The sequence below is a fragment of the Denticeps clupeoides genome, chromosome 9 (genome assembly GCF_900700375.1).
Source record: "Denticeps clupeoides chromosome 9, fDenClu1.1, whole genome shotgun sequence".
NCBI classification, from domain to species: Eukaryota; Metazoa; Chordata; class Actinopteri; order Clupeiformes; family Denticipitidae; genus Denticeps; species Denticeps clupeoides.
This window is the reverse complement of record NC_041715.1, coordinates 22,514,640-22,528,729: the sequence shown is the minus strand read 5'-3', so window position 1 is coordinate 22,528,729 and position 14,090 is coordinate 22,514,640. Positions and strand designations below refer to the sequence as shown.

General features: G+C 43.6%; 1 protein-coding gene across 5 annotated transcripts in view; it reads left to right on the top strand.

Annotated features, from left to right (window-relative positions):
• The first annotated feature begins 1,795 nt into the window (after window positions 1-1,795).
• Window positions 1,796-14,090, top strand: part of sema5ba (sema domain, seven thrombospondin repeats (type 1 and type 1-like), transmembrane domain (TM) and short cytoplasmic domain, (semaphorin) 5Ba) — a 108,950-nt gene continuing 96,655 nt past the window's right edge. For 4 of the 5 annotated variants that reach the window (XM_028991718.1, XM_028991717.1, XM_028991720.1 and 1 more), the window contains exon 1: window positions 1,796-1,921. The gene's annotated coding sequence lies outside the window, so the exon portion shown is untranslated. The remainder of the gene's footprint in view (window positions 1,922-14,090) is intronic. The other variant, XM_028991721.1, reaches the window with a different exon arrangement.

Here is a 14,090-nt window from a genome sequence, read left to right as displayed (position 1 = left end):
AGGGGTGATGAATGGCGTCTTCAACTCATCACCCTCTCGGATGCGGATCAGGTTGTAGGTCGAGCATAGATCTAGCTTCGCGAAATACTTGCCACGCGAGACGGCGGTGTTAGTGAGTGGCAATGGGGTGATTTTATTGAGGCCGCGATAGTCAATGCAGGGTCTCAGTCCACCATCCTTCTTATAAAGTGAAGTAAAGTGAAGCAGCACAGCACACGGTGTACACAGTGAAATTTTTCCTCTGCATTTAACCCATAACTGAGTGAGCAGTGGGCAGTCATGACAGGCGCCCGGGGAGAAGTGTGTGGGGATGGTGCTTTGCTCAGTGGCACCTTGTCAGATCGGGATTCGATCCAGCAATCTTCTGATTACAAGACCAGTTCCTTAACTGCTAGGCCACCACTGCCCCTTCTTAGAGACGAAGAAGAAGAAGAACCCTGCCACAGCCGGTGAGGTGAATGGGCGGATGGTGCCATTCTGAAGCGGCTCGGCCACAAACTGCTCCATGGCCGATTGCTCTGCTTTTGAGCGGGAGTAGAGATGTCCTCTAGGTGACGTGGTTCCTGGTATCAGGTCAATGGCCATGTCGCCTGGCAGCTGAGGTGGCAGCTGGGCAGCTTTGGACGGACTGAAGATGATGGTCTGGTCGTGGTAACATGGAGGAACGGCATCTAAGACAGGACGGGCTGATTAAAAATTCGAGGTGGAGGGTGGAGAGGGCTGTGGCAGAAGGAAGTGGCGATGGCAATGCGCACACCACTCCAACACCATGCCCGGTGACCATGAGAGGTTAGGTTCGTGGAGAGACAGCCAGGGGAACCCGAGGAGGAGTGGTGAGGTGATGATGGTGGTAATAAAGAAATTGATTTTTTCAATGTGACAGTTCGACCGTCCGTCGGAAGTGATGGTGAGTGGAGATGCGAGGGGTTTTGATGATGTTCTAGAGTGGTCTATGAAGTTCCCGGCCACCACGGAGTCCACAAAGGCGGTGGTGGAGATGGCGTGCTGGTTCCATTCCAGGACAGCTGAGAGGGTGAGTTGTGATGTCCACGTCAATAAATGAGGAAGAAGTGGCCTAGTTGATCATGCCACTCCAATCATCTGGTAGATATGTTCCACCGGACCGCGCAGCTCAGCTCAGGTCAGCTCAGCTCGTCACAGGTGAACGCATGTCTGGTGCCAGGTGAGCCAGTCCAGTCCCCCGTGTCTCCGGGTAGATGGTAGCTCCCCGCCACTTGTCTCTGTTCCCCCGGACCGCGCATGTCTGGCGCCAGGTGAGCCAGTCCAGCCCCCCCCCCGTGTCTCCGGGTAGATGGTAGCTCCCCGCCACATGTCTCTGTTCCCCCGGACCGCGCATGTCTGGCGCCAGGTGAGCCAGTCCAGCCCCCCCCCCCCGTGTCTCCGGGTAGATGGTAGCTCCCCGCCACTTGTCTCTGTTCCCCCGGACCGCGCATGTCTGGCGCCAGGTGAGCCAGTCCAGCCCCCCCCCCGTGTCTCCGGGTAGATGGTAGCTCCCCGCCACTTGTCTCTGTTCCCCCGGACCGCGCATGTCTGGCGCCAGGTGAGCCAGTCCAGCCCCCCCCCCCGTGTCTCCGGGTAGATGGTAGCTCCCCGCCACTTGTCTCTGTTCCCCCGGACCGCGCATGTCTGGCGCCAGGTGAGCCAGTCCAGCCCCCCCCCGTGTCTCCGGGTAGATGGTAGCTCCCCGCCACTTGTCTCTGTTCCCCCGGACCGCGCATGTCTGGCGCCAGGTGAGCCAGTCCAGCCCCCCCCCGTGTCTCCGGGTAGATGGTAGCTCCCCGCCACTTGTCTCTGTTCCCCCAGACCGCGCAGCTCAGCTCAGCGCAGCTCGTCACTGGTGAGCTCAGCGGGATTTTGGCGGCGAGCTCTCATTCTTTATTCCCTTCACTAATTCTACAAGGTAAACGAACAGTCATTCCACTTTTACTGCTTAATTAAGCACATTTCGGACACACGAGAGAGCACTTTTTAAACCGTACCTTTATTACGCTGTGAATTGCGCTCTGTGATGTATTTTAATCGAATGAATGACGTTACATTACATTACGCTTATGTGGCTGACTTATGTTAGTAAAATGCACAGCAGTTGCGTCTGTGGAACTCTTCAGAATGGATTTGGTTAAAACTCTTCATCAGAAATTTTAGAGAGATAGACGCACCCGTCCTTTATTCCCACGCAGCTTTTACTTTCCAGTCACGTTTCGTCCTGGATAAGGAATTGTGTGATGAGCGGGTTTGCGACTTATTTTCTTGAATTGTGGGTAGTTGTGGTTCGGGGATGCTGTGTTTGGCTCTGCCTGTGTGAACAGCTTCATCTCCACACAAGCCCACGTGCTGCCTCCAGACGTCTTTTAGCTTTTCGACATCCAACGGTCCTTGCGACTTGTTCTCTGTGGGGTTGACTGACCAGGAATCACCTCACATTTAATTCGTCAAGCTCTGTGTGTGCTGAGCAGAGCTTTTCTGATGGTTTTAAATGTATGCATAATGAACATATTAATACCCTTTTCGGGTTAAATGTGTACATTATGACCATGCAAATGGTGTGAATTGACAGGGATGAAGCTGTATCCGGGCGGCCGGTAGGGGGCAGTGCTGAGTGTCAGCTGATTAACTTCATACTATGGCAATGTCTGGCTGTGAGGAGCATGTTCTGCTTACTAATAAGGCGTCGTTCGCTGCGAAAATCAGCGCATCATACTGTCATCAATTCAAATACTAATATATGTGGTCTGATATGTACGAATCTTTGTGGTTCCTCTTTATTCTGATTGATCCCCGGATTAACATGGGATGCATCAGTACATGTACCAAACTTCTAACTCTTTCAGATGGAAAAGCACGTTATTGTAGTGTAGTTATATCACTTTTAATATAACTAAATAAGCACTGTTGGTGTGTGCCGGCGAGTGGCTGGAGTGTAACTGTCGTCATTGTCCGCACCGGACAATGCGGAAGATGGAAGCTCTCGCTCCATGAATGGCTTGGTGAAAGCCATGTTCATTTTAATTCTGCTTCATTTTCTGAAGTGAAACCTGATAAACACAAGGGTCTTTCTTTTCTCCACCAGTGCCCCTGGTTTCCAAGGGACTTATTTATCCGCTGCTTCTCTCCTGCCTACTTTACACCCTTTGTTCATATTTGATGATTAATATTCATTTATTTCCTTTCCCATCACAAAAATGGGCAAAGTGATTCAAGTGTTTGGTCAGGATGACAGGGCTTCCTGTTCAAATGCAAAGCAGATTTTCATCTTTAATGAACGTATGAGGGCTCTGTGGCTGCAGGAAAGTCCTGGCCTCATGGCTGCCACTCGCACTATAGAAACTGGATCTGCATACAAGGAGGAGCGCAGGTGAACCACATTTGATATCGCCGTGAATTATTTCTGTTCATTAATATGTCTGGGAGACTAATGCCCGCAAGACCGCCATAAAAGTTTCATGCAGATGTGGTGTCTGGATAATTTCTGACCGATTGAAAGGTCACTAAAGGGAATGAATGGGGAAAAAATGTGCTGATTTATTTCAGCATCTGACTGTTTTAGCTTTCTGAGGGTCTCTGGGGATGTCTCAGCACCTTATGAAATATTTAGATTTACAGGACAGTCCCCCTCAGGGTATTTTACCTTTTTTTCCTGCAATGTAGGAAAGTAACAGATTTCAGAAATAAGTGAGCGTAGATGCAAGGTTTGATTGTACAAAGAAACTGAATGTGTATTGAGACCTTAGTCACATTTTTAATAAATTTGCCAAAACCTCACGTTAAACATTTTCACATTGTGGGGTGGTGTGTGTGTGTGTGGAATTCTCAAGTCAGACATTAATTTACATTTTGGCTGTGACATAACAAAATGAGGAAAAAGTGATGCGTTGATGCATTTCCAGATGTTTTGTAATGGCTTGCACCACCTCCTCCGGACAGTTTAATCGTGCCTTTGCAAATGTGGGCCGGGCAAACTTTTCTGACAATGAAAATTATTATTATTTTTATTTTTTTTTTCTTTAATTCATACAATTGGGTACAAACATCCAGGAACTAAGTTATGGATTGGTAGTAAAATTGCACAAATGAGCAAATTTGGTGTGTGTGTGTGTTTGCTAGACATATCTGAATTTCCCCGACATGCCCATTTCCTGTACTGAGACCGGTTCACACGCGTTCGGGGCAGACTACAGGTTTTGCAAGTTTTTGCAGGTTGGGATGTCTGGAAGCAATGCATGCAGTACCATGTGAAGTGGATCACTGTGTGAAGTTTGCAAAGCCATAATGGCTGAAAACAGTTTTATATGTTAATAAACTATTTATAGTCTACTGAGATGAAAAATTTGTGATAAAAATCTATCGAAAAATCTAATTATTTAATATGGGAAAGTATAGAGTGATGAATTGTTTGGCTATATCATACTTATTTGTGAGTTTTTTTTTTGGCTAAGATAACCAAGCTCTTTTTGAATGGTCAGAGCATTACAGGAGATAAAAGAGGACAGAAGGTGTTAAGGTAAAATAAAAAAATCTAATCTAGTATATCTTCTGTTTCTGGCTGAGTGAACAGAACAATCTTTTGTTGTGGGGTAAAATTTTCTCCAGACATCGGCGAGGCCCACATCCTTACACACCAATCATAAAGCTTTTGAACAATTTATACAAATTGCCATCCATTTAAAGTCACCAACTATTCTAAGATCTTTATGGTTTTGATTAAATGAAGTGTTAAATGTGGTCAATCCTTATTTCGGGCATAGATGTTGAACAACGAACTATATTCAAAGCAGTACATATGTGCCCTGGACCTTAATCGTACTTTAATTATAAATTGCTGTACCAATTTTGTTGCTCATAAAGCTCTCATAAAGTCTATCAAGTGTTCCTTTTGTGTTCCTCACTGGAATATCTTGCGGGGAAAACTATGCTTTTTCATTTTTGTAGAATGTGAGAAATAACTGCGTAAACAAGACCCCTGACACCACATCAAGTGAATTAAATATAATTGAATATATTTCAACAATAATATTGTTGAATCATATAAACCATAAATACAATAAAGAGGGAATTAAACAGCAAATGTAAAGAACAGGTTCTGTTAGGTATCAGGTGCATAAGTGGAAAAAAGAGGGACCATTTCAGCATAATAACAGAAAAGAATTCAGTCTATTAATCTATAGCACTAGTATTGATACTTAAATTCCAGTTTGCATCTACAGGCATTTTCAACATGCAATGCAGCTGGATCGGTCAGCAAACGCGAACTTCCAATCTCTAAAACCTATCCTTTCTGTATGTTTGGCTGTTTGTACATTTGTTTTGGTGATTTGGTAAATTTGTTTCATTAAAATGTTCATTTGATTTGAAAGCTGTGCTTTTAAAAAGCTGTACTTGGCCATTCTGTCAAGCTCAGACCCAATTACAACTCAATATATTTTTTTTACTTCTGCCGCATAAGAAACGAGAATTTTCTTTTTTTTTTTTTAGGTTTGCTCAAAGACATTAAAATACATTTCTTTTATACGTTTATTTTTTTATCGATGTATTTATGGTGTCCTGACATTTAAAATATTCTAAAAACATTTTTTATTTATTAAAAAATATATTAAAAAAGTGCTTTTGTTTTTAAAATAGTATTCACAACAATCCTTATTGGTACCGAGTTTGAAATTTCAGTAACATGACAAGACTAGTGAGGAGAGGTTTGAACCTTGAAGCATGTGTGATTGTGGAATCCACAAAAAGTTCCTATCTTCAGAAACGGATGCTTTACCGCGTTAGACCCACACCTCTGTCACATGGTTTCTGCTGAGAGGTCCTGAGTGAAGATAAGCTTTGAGTCGTTGCGATTCTTTGGGGAAAGAGAGAAATGCCGGTAGAATATTGTGTGTGAAGGTCAGGACAGGTCGACCTGCGCCTGATGATTGTACACCTTTCATGATTCTCTAGGTCTTTCAATTTAGCTTCAAGGTATGCAATTCTTTTCGTAGTGGTAATGTCTTTCTAGCTTGTCCTCTGTTGCAGCTTCATCAAGGTGCTTTTCATTGGAAGAGACATCTTGTTTCATATCTGACCGATTGCTTTCCAATGCTGGAGATCTATTCCATTGAGCTTCAGACTGAAGCACCTCTGCCATGTCCCTGCCATGTCCCTGCCATGTCCCTGCCATGTTACCTTCTTTGCTGTCTTGTTTCTCCGGCAATGATGTTGTTGTTCTTATGCTTGATTTCTGTATTTTTAAATTGAACATTTCTGGAAACTGAAAATTCCACACTCTTTAATAGATTGGGGTTTTGACAGTCATATCTGAGACCTTTGATAATTTGGGGTTAATTTATATGCGCTGTTCTCAGGCGCTTCCATCTACGCTGCCTTTCTTGCTAGGGTCATAAGTCTAAGGGGAAAGTTTTAAAATCGTTTATTGTGTGGTCATCTTTTTATATCCGCAGAGTATTGTCTGTATGTCTACTTCATTAATCCGTAGAGAGATTTCTGCACACCTGCATGCATGTCAAATTTCACACCTTTTTGGCCTTCAGATTGCTTTTGGGACATGAACCTTTAGATTGGCTCTGGCCCACGTGGGAGGTGGTTTGTGGAAAAAGTGGGTCTCCGCATTTATTCACATGTTAATTAGTCTGGTCCTTTGCTGAAAGGCAGAAGTGCACATATGTCTTGTATCTGAAAACAAGCCTTTCACACGACTCTGAGGGCCGTTGCTGCATGCTGCCATGGTGCTCTCTGCTACTGGGCTGCTTGCTAATTTCTTACATCTTTTATTTATAAATCATGGTAACGCTGTGCCCAGACTTTCACTCTTTCATTTCCTCCCATATATCAGCACCAGAGCTCAGATGTGCAGCAATCAGCCGCCCTACGTCTACTGGTATCTACAAGGCCTGAGACTGGAGGGGGAAGGTGATTGCTGCATTCCGTCGCCTGCCTGACAGGTGCCAATGGCCATGGCTTTGGCTCATTCTCTGGAAAATTGCAGCAAGGTTACTATGCCTTTTGTTGCGCTTTGTCCCACTCTGGATAAATGGCGTCAGTGAGACAGGCTGAAATAAAAAAAAATGGAGAATAAAACGTCGTAATGTTCACAGAGCATTTCAGCGTGATTTATTCATTGTCAGCCAAAAATAGCCGTACGGGATTTGAACAACTACCAACATTAGCTTGCTCCTTTGTATTTTTTGGCTGCCTGTGAAACATGATGGCTTTGCGTGGCCTATTCGTCCCCATTCAGAAAAGGTGATAGACTTGTCTGGAAGCTCATCTATTTCACACTATTTGGATTTATTGCCCTGAAAAGCAAATCCTGGGCCTGCAGTGAAACGGTGTAAGATTTTTGGCTTTTGTGAAAGGTTACATGCACCTAAGTGGTGGTTATGATAACTAACCCAACACAAGAAAGAGAACGAGAAGACAAGAGTGTGAAATGCTGCCGTCAAAGCAAAAGCTCCCTGCTTTGGAGAGAGGCAAATATGATGTTTGACAATAATCAGTTTTTTGAGGCCTTTTTTTCTCAAAATGTGCCAAATAAACATCTACCATCTATGACATGTCACTGATTTCTACCAGCTTGTCTTCAGCCTCTTGTCCAGTGATCCTTCAAACTCTTTCACACAGTTCCTTTCTCTCTATTCATCACTCATGCTTTTGTGGGGGGCAGTTTTATGTTAGTGGACGTGCAGGCATGCGTCCTTTTTCTCCCTGAGAAAAGAAAGGAGTCCAGAAATGCTCCTATGGTTGAGTTGCTCATTGTGGGTTGGGGGGCGGAGGGACACCATTCCAATTGATTGTAGTGATGGCGAACCCCCCAATAAGCAGCAGAAATGAGGCCTTTTCTTTGCACAGGGCGATGGGCTTTTTGTGGGGTGTGGTGGGAACGTTGCCTCCTTCTGGGTCATTTAATACCCACAGGGATTCCGAAGTTGGGAGCCAGTGAAGCTGATCTCTGAATTGGTCCTGAGCGTCTACTCTCCGTTATATTTTGTCTGTAAATAATGTTCCTGTAGTAAAGCAAGGCGAAAGGGAATTTTCGCCTGGCCTAGAGGGTCACTGACTGAGCACCCTCAGTGGCTCTCATTGGAGGACAGGCCGGTTTGGAAACTAAATTATTTCACGGTTTTACAAACAATCCTGTGCGACTCCATTTGGCAACAGCAGAAATGAGCTCTACCTGCATTTCAACAGAAAGCAGAAATGTTCTGTCAGCCTCTGATGTTTCACCCGGTTGCATCATTTACATGGATCATGTGTAAGGTGAGTGAAAGGAAACAAGAGAAGCTGGAGGAAAACAGGACCAACATTTGGAGACCATGCAGGCTCTGCACACCCAGGTCCAAACTCACAACCTAGTGTGTCTAACTGCTGCAACGGCGTGCAGCCCCAGGCGTTCATAGAAAAGAAGGTCTTCTGGTCACCCCACCCTAATACTATTATCAATGAAAGCCAAACAATATTTACATCTACGCCATTTATCAGTAGTTACAGGGACAGTCCCCCCTGGAGACACTCAGTGTTAAGTGTCTTTCTCAGGGACACAATGGTAGTACGTGGTATTTGAACCTGGCTCTTCTGGGTGTGTTACCCACTAGGCTACTGTCACCCCCAATATCTGTCCATATCCACACCAGATGGTTGTGCTGGGAATGAGAATGGACAGAAACGGCACCTTCAGTCAAGGGAAAAAAAAAACTTTTATATGCTGAGAATATTAAACCGGGGAACAAAGACTGCTCACAGATCCAATGATGTTTTTTCTTCTTTTCATGCTGCCAAAAGGAGAACCAATTTTTATTTCTACTCATAAAATGTAGGGATTTTTGTTCATTTTCGTACACAGTAAATTGGTGTGAAGGCACAAAAAAATCTTATTTTTATTCTCTTTGAAGCACCACCATCAATAACCAGGGTTATTACACACCTTTTTTACTTCCATTTCCCCTACTTTACCTGCTTTAGCTCTATTTTCAGTGGACTGCTGTTTTTTGTATGTAAATTTGAGGTGTGTCTGTGGCAGCTTCGAAAACTTCCATGACAAGCTTTTGCTGGACACGTTCAAGCAGATCCCTGCATTCTAGCCTTTCAGATTCCATGTAGGTTTCTTGAGACCTGAGACATTGATCCCTGACTTGGGCTACAGTGTCTCCTCCCAGGCAATGTCTCCATCCTCATCCTGCTTCTGAATATAGCTGTATTCCCGATTTTCAAACAGAACAAAGTTTGGAGGATGATACTATTTCAGAAACTCTCACTAGCTGTCTACCTTCAATCAGTCTGCAGTTGTGCTGTGGTGTGCCCCTTTGTGTATGCATGTTTCCATAGCAATGAGTGGCCGTTTGTGGGGGTGCAAGGGTTCTGTCTGAGTTGATAGCCTGCTGAGAATGTGATTAATGTGCAGTCAGCAGAAGAAAAGTTGGGAGGCGCCCATGTCTTTAACCAGGGTCCTCTAGAAGAACACTGGACCTGGATTCCAGGTTTAGAAAGCAGGAAGCTGAAATTAATTAATTGAAACTTCCAGTCTTTATGACATGGCAAAATATTTTGCTAATATGATTGTTGGAAGCCAAATTTAAAATTTGATTCTCTGAGAATCTCATTCTTTTTTACACTGTAGTTTCCTGGAATGCAAAACTGCTTAATGTGCGACTTAGAAAAGATCTCGCAGAACAAATTTGCAAAGATAATGACCCCTTCTGCCTACAATCTAAATGTCACTTTTTAACAATAATTTAAATGTTCCTTCATCCAGATAATAAATAAATGGTAACAAATAGGCTAGAACCGTGTATTTGTGAATGATAGCAGTAGTGAAGGCTACAATATGCCTGTCCTCAGAAACGTGCTAGAATATGTAGATGACCACTGCCTCATGCGCTCTCACTTACTCTTACACGTCTAAGCCTGCAAGACACCAAGGAGCAAGAGACTTTGTAGTGTGTAGTGGGAAATAGTGCTGCAGGCCTTTTTCATTATGTATGATTATGATCCTTTATTAGTCCTTTACAAGTGGGAAATTTTACAGAAATTTCTCCATATCTGATCAAACTCTGCATGCATGTTTTAGACACTGAATAGGGAAAGAGGTTGTGCTGTGGATCAGTTCAGTGTAAAAAAACATTCTGGCTACTCCAATTCCAAAAAAAACTGTGACCCATTGCATCAAAAAGGTTTAGTTGGTTCAGTTGAAGTTGTGTTTTTGCTGTGCTTATCATATCTTAATGTACAAGCAGACTCAAATAGAATTATTATTGTGGGGAGCTTTCTTTTGAAGAATAGTGTTGCTTTATTTTTTAACATAAGCCAGTAGGCGGAGTCAAGCAGTCTACACCCATTTTCAGTATGGCAGTGAGAGCGCGGCTGCTCTTATTGCCTGGTCCTGCACACTCCCTGGAGGTGTAACTCCCCCACTTCCCTAAATGTGTAACCCCCAAACAACAACAACAACAAATCAATATGTAACACATTGTAACATTCAACTATTTACATGACGCTTGCACACTTCATTCCCCTAGCATTCGTAATGCTCACAAAGCATGCTGGTCCCCTTAATTTGGCCAGCCTCTGTGAAAGTGAAGTGATTGTCATTGTGATACACAGCATAGCACATGGTGCACACAATGAAATGTGGCCTCTGCTTTTAACCATCACACTTGGTGAGCAGTGGGCAACCATGACAGGCGCCCGGGGAGCAGTGTGTGGGGATGATGCGTAGCTCAGTGGCACCTTGGCGGATCAGGAATCGAACTAGCATTTCAGGTGACGACCTCTTGAAGCTCATTGAGAGAATTCCAAGAGTGTGCAAAGCAGTAATCAGAGCAAAGAAACTAGAATATAAGACATGCTTTCAGTTATTTCACCTTTTTTGTTAAGTACATAACTCCACATGTATTCATTCATAGTTTTGATGCCTTCAGTGAGAATCTACCAATGTAAATGGTCAAGAAAATAAAGAAAACACATTGAATGAGAAGGTGTCCAAACTTTTGGACTGTACTGTATGTTTGAGTACAACGTTTTGACTATAAATGTAAATAGGAATAATTAAACTTTAAATGCCTGTTGAGTGCAATCTAGCAACACTGAACAAAATATTCAAATAACTAGGGCTGCACGATTTGGGGAGAAAGACATATTACGATTATTGAGATCAATATTGCGATATGTGATTGCGATATGATAAAGGACCCTTGCTTGTATATCAATGAAAAGTTGCATACTAATAGTGAAATGTTTAATTTCAAAGTGAAACATACAAACTATTTATAACAACTTGAAATGCCCAGTGCTTTCAAAATACAATATTCTACTAAATTAAATAAATCACAAAAACTCTTTTACATTACTGTTGAACGACAAACCCTGGTAAGGCTAAACAACTGTTTTGATTATATTTGGCCATTATAAAATCCCGTATTATAGTTCTTACGTTTAACCAAAACGTTGTTTGGAGGCTGACTTGAACTCAGGGATGCATAGCTTTGCTAGCTTAGCTAAGGTTAAGATTTGTAAACTGAGGTGAATTTTAGGAAACCTTCAAAGTTTGAGAAAAGTTAACTAAACAGCTAAGAACAGTCTAAATAGTTAATGCCTACGTTTAGCCAAAACGTTGTTTGGAGGCTGACTTGAACACAGGAATGCATAGCTTCGCTAGATTAGCCTAGCTTAGCTAAGGTTAAGACTTTTTTTTATGAAACGGGATTTTATAATGGCCAAAATATATTCAAAACAATTGTCCAGCCTTACCTATGAAATGTAACCCCCCGAGATCTGGTTTGGAGCGTACAGCCACGTCACAGCCTCGTGTGTGTGTGTGTGTGTGTGTGTGTGTGTGTGTGTGTGTGTGTGTGTGTGTGTGTGTGTATATATATATATATATATATATATATATATATATATATATACACACTTGCCCTATTCTTCCAAACAACAAGCAGAGCCACTCAAGACATACCCAGTGCCAGAAAGACCATTCTACATAGTGGGAGCGGATCTGTTTGACTGCGATGGTAAGAGCCATATAGTAGTGACTGACTACCTCTCAAACTACCCAGAACATTTCAAGCCACATCTAGCAAAGCGGTCATTGCATTTTCAAAAACAGTATTTGCAAGATGTGGTGGTCCATGTGGGCCTTCAAGGACATAATATCCAGCCCACATTACCCAAGATCAAATGGCCTTGCAGAAAGGTCAAAGGTGAAAAAAGCACGAGATAGAAAAGAAGATTTTCATCAGATCCTGATTATCTACAGGAGTGCACGTCTACAGAACGGATTATCTCCAGCTCAGATGTTGATGGGACAATGTGTATAAGATAAGATCAACCTTTATTAGTCCCACAAGTGGGAAATTGTATTTGTTACGGCAGAATGTGGATAGAAACAGAAGTAATAGCAGCAAAAAATAAATGTCTATGTATTTATCTACAAATGTACAATTGAAATCTACATATGTCCAATGGGTACACCGGTACAGTTGATAAATACCGTGGTGTGTTTGAAGTGTGTGTTTGTCTGTGTGTATGCGTGGTCAACTGTGAGGTCTGTTAAAGAGTCTGACAGCGGTTGGAAGAAAAGACCTTCTGAACCTCTCCTTCCCACATCGTGGGTGCAGCAGCCTGCCACTGAAGGAGCTGCTAAGTGCTGTCAGAGGTTCCTGCATGGGGTGGGAGATGTCCACCAATCTCCTGTCACTCACCACCTCCACTGGGTCCAGAGGGCATCCTAGAACAGAGTGACTGATGCCACTACAGAGTCATAAAAAGTCTTTAGGAGGGGCCCCTGTACAAAAGACCTGAGCCTCCGCAGCAGGTCCAGCCTGATCTGCCCTTTTTTATAGAGAGCATTTGTGTTATGAGTCCAGTCCAGTTTAATGTTCAGATGAACCCCAAGGTACTTGTAGCTCTCCACAGCCTCAATGTCCATACCCTGGATGTTCAGTGGTTGCTGTGGAGGATGCTTGTGCCTACCACCAGCTCCTTGGCTTTTCCAGTTTTGATCTGGAGGTAGTTCTGCTGGCACCAGTCCACAAAGTCCCATGTCAGTTCTATGTACTCCCTGTCGTCCCCATCAGTGATGAGGCCGATTATTGCAGAGTCATCAGAGAACGTCTGCAGGAAGCAGTTGGTAGAGTTGTAGGAAAAGTCTACAGTGTAGATGGTAAAGAGGAACGGCACCAGAACTGTTCCCTGCAGGGCCCCCGTACTGCAGACAACCCTGTCTGACACACAGCCCTGGGTTCTCACATACTGTGGTCGGTTAGTGAGGTGGTCCTGGATGCATGTGGCAAAGTGATGGTCCACTCCTGTGTACTCCAGCTTGTCCCTCAGGATTGTGGGTAGGATGGTGTTGAAAGCATAGGCGAACGCTCCTAGCGTTCTCCAGGTAAGAGAGAGAACGATGTAAGGGGTGGATGATTGCATCATCCACTCCAATGCCATCCTGGTAAGCAAACTGAAGCGGGTCCAGTGATGAGCTCACCAGGGGCTGAAGCTGTGCCAGGATCAGCCGCTCCAGGGTCTTCATCAGGATTACTCACCAACCTGCCAATACATGAAGATCTGTGGACACCCAGGGAAGCACACAGAATAAAAATGGATCAAGAAATGGAGAACCAGAAAACAACAATGACATGACAAAAGAGCAAAACCATTATGTCAACTGACATAGTACAGAAGAGAAGCATAAGAGATCCAGACAAAACATGGAGGGTCCTTGAGAAGGAATCGTGTTGATCTCATGCCAGAAAAGTCAAGCCTAACATGGCACGGCAACTAAGGCACAACACGTGACCTGGCCAACCAGTCCACAGAGAAGACACATATTGCTGATCCTGCAGTGACAACACATGTGAACAAATCTCCAGTCAAAACACCTGGCAGACCAAGACCAATTGTTAAGCCATCTAAGAGACTTATTGAAAGCTGCTGAATAGACACTGTAAATGTAAATATGTTCTGAAGGAGGCGATGTGTTATATGTGAACTACATTACCCAGAGGGCACAGCTCAGTAAAAAGAGGAACAGCAGTTGAAACCTGGGCAAACTGTGTGACTGTGTCATTTATTTCAATGCATGA